The sequence below is a fragment of the Hyla sarda genome, chromosome 1 (genome assembly GCF_029499605.1).
Source record: "Hyla sarda isolate aHylSar1 chromosome 1, aHylSar1.hap1, whole genome shotgun sequence".
Taxonomy (NCBI): Eukaryota; Metazoa; Chordata; class Amphibia; order Anura; family Hylidae; genus Hyla; species Hyla sarda.
Genome location: NC_079189.1, coordinates 380,215,890 through 380,218,760, shown reverse-complemented (window position 1 = coordinate 380,218,760; position 2,871 = coordinate 380,215,890). Strand labels below are relative to the sequence as shown.

The following is a 2,871-nucleotide window of genomic DNA, read 5'->3' as shown; positions in this document are numbered from 1 at the left end:
CCAGGCCGAAAACCCAGCATGATCTCCGATGGGCAGGCATGGTGGAAAGAAAGACCACGGGTGAGGGCCTCAGGCAGGCACGGAGCGGGAGGCACGACCACAGAAGGGTAGTCCAGAGGAAGACAGGGAGATGGGTATGGGGGGGGGCACACTGGGCAGCATATAAGCAAAGTCACATGGGGCAACAGTACTCACAGTCCAACAGCTATCTCAGAAGGACAAGGAAAACCAGGAAGTCAAGGTAGAGCAAAAATCGACAGGGCCCAGCCGAGCCCGGGAACCATACGCCTCAGCGCCTCGCATTGCGCCTACGCGGGGCCCACTCCTCAGCCTCCTGCGGGGTTATGAAGAAGATGGCCCTCTCACCATCCACTACCCTCAGCCGCGCCGGGTACACCATAGAGTATGAGACCTCCATGGCCCTTAGCTTCCGCTTGACTGCTTGGAAGGTGGCCCGCTTCTTCTGGAGGTCCGGGGAGAAGTCGGGGAATATGGACACCGGAGAGCCGTTGAAGGAGATTTTGGGTAAGCGACGCAGCAGCCGCAAGGCAATATCCCTGTCGCTACAATTCAACATCCTGGCTAGGAGCGGTCACGCCGGGGCCCCGGGCGGGAGGGGGCAAGTTGGGACGCGATGCGCCCTCTCCACCGCGAAGGTTGTAGTGAACGGAGCGTCTTGCAAGAGCTCCCATAGCCATTTTTCCACAAAGGACCCGGGGTTCTGGCCCTCCGAGCGCTCCGGAAGGCCAATAATCCGGAGGTTGTTTCTCCGCAGCCGATTTTCTAGGTCGTCTACTTCAAATTTTGCCATCTGTTCAATTCTCCCTCAATCTTAGTGAACAAAGGGGGATAGTTCAGTTTATATAGGGAAAGCGGAGTGCGGCCTGATTTAATAACTAGATAAGTAATGTACTTTTGAGCCACTTGAGTGAGTGAGTGAGTGAGTGAGCGAGAGAGCGAGAGAGTGGGAGTGAGTGAGAGTGAATGAGTGAGTGATTGAGTGAGTGAGAACAAATGAATTAAAGCAAGTGAGTGAGTGAGAACGAATGAATGAAAGTCTGAATGTCAGAAAGAAAAAAGGATGAAGAAAGAAGCTTGCAGAAAAAAAATGTATATGGAGTTGCAGACATGAGTGCAATTTACAAAGCCGTTGAGGCTGGTCCTCATGGGAGGATTATTGCACCAGGACCCTTAGCACTTTTAAAATGCCATTCAATGCCACTGCTATGGCTAGGTGTAGACGGCAGATGACCATGTTGAGTTAGCTACCATGAATACCCAGGTGATGTGCGAGCTAACACATAGGCCCAACAGATTACAAGAAGACCAGAATCTCCGGCGGCACCACCATCGGTTGTCAGATTACCCGGATTCAGCAAATACCAGGGTCCAAAATGATGCAGGTTTATAATGTTAATTTTCAGTTTATCGTTACAGTTGGTGTTATTCCATGTCGGAACAGCCAGAGGGACGAAGCTACAGCCAGTGTGGTAACTACAGCCAGGGAGGCAGCTATGTGCAACAAAGGTGGGCGTGTTGTTTTTATATGCAGATCTTAAACATTGTCTTATATGCAAGAGGAGGAGTGATGGGGGTTCTGGCAAAACCCAGGCTATGGATTGCATTGCTAAATGCTCCATCAGAGTGGAATGGGCTCCTGTCCTCCTTTTAAATAATCATGTGGGTTTAGCCTCTGCTGTATGAGTGTATGGGAGACTGACTGTCTGCCAGCCTTCCTTCCATTCCTATGAGTAATGTGAGTGCTCATGAAGGGGACATGGTTGGTTCCACCCCCTTCCCGGTTATCTCCTCTGGGCCTTTTGGCTTAGATCAAGTGTAAAAAAAAAAGGGCTTGCGATAAATCGCATCGTCAGGCACGTTTTGTTTGTGTGAATACTTGCACCTGGGTGACTTGTGAGCACATACCTCAACTCATTAATAAAATAACGTGTGTGTGTGTATATATTAATATATATATATATATATATATATATATAAAACATCTGTTATAAGGAATGTATTATTTATTGTGTACGTGATTGATTGACATTTGATTGGTAGTAAAGGTATATTCAATCAAAAATCTGTTCTTGTCACTTTAATATCTGATACGTTCCCTATCTGGGGACCATAAATTAAATGGCTTTTTGAGAACGGGAGCCGATTTGGACGCTTGCTTCCGTGGCCCTATGCATTGACCCGATGTGGCAATATCTTCGGGTAGTGAACAGTGCACCACCCCATTCCAGTGTTAAACAAGAAAGATTCTCATTTAATCCTCTGTGGGTGAGAATTTGAGTTTGAGAATTGGAGACCAAAATGATGAGATGCACTGACTGATTTATGAACGTCTATTCATTTAGCGTTTTAATGACCATGTTTGCACACTGATTGGTGTAAAAAAAAAAAAATTATAATAATCTAGCACACCTGTGCAGGTTTGACATGACATGACAGGTAGCTGTCTTGTGGGTAGTGCTGAATCCTGTTAAATGACGTGAGGGTCTCATGCCTATACACAAGGGTGCGTCATTGCTGTTGCTTGACCATACATTGGTTTCTGTGGTCAGTGCATGATAAAAACAAAATTTACCATCCATTGATGGATGGGAAATCCGCCATGAGGCATTTGTTTTTAGAAACTGCTGCTCACAACCAATGTTGCAATGGAGTGTCTCCATCTGCTGGTGGTATTGGATAGGCATTCGTGCTATGAAAGGGTCTGAAGAAGAAGAAGACGAAAAAAAATATATTAAAAAAAGAGAGAGAGACTGACTGAGTGAGTGAGAGAGTGGGAGTTAGTGAGAGTGAATGAGTAAGTGATTGAGTGAGTGAGAACAAATGAATTAAAGCAAGTGAGTGAGTGAGAAC

General features: G+C 46.6%; 1 pseudogene; it reads left to right on the top strand.

Moving 5' to 3' along the window:
• Positions 1-2,068: 2,068 nt before the first annotated feature.
• LOC130342159 (U2 spliceosomal RNA) lies at positions 2,069-2,241 on the top strand (annotated as a pseudogene).
• The last annotated feature ends 630 nt before the right edge of the window (positions 2,242-2,871 follow it).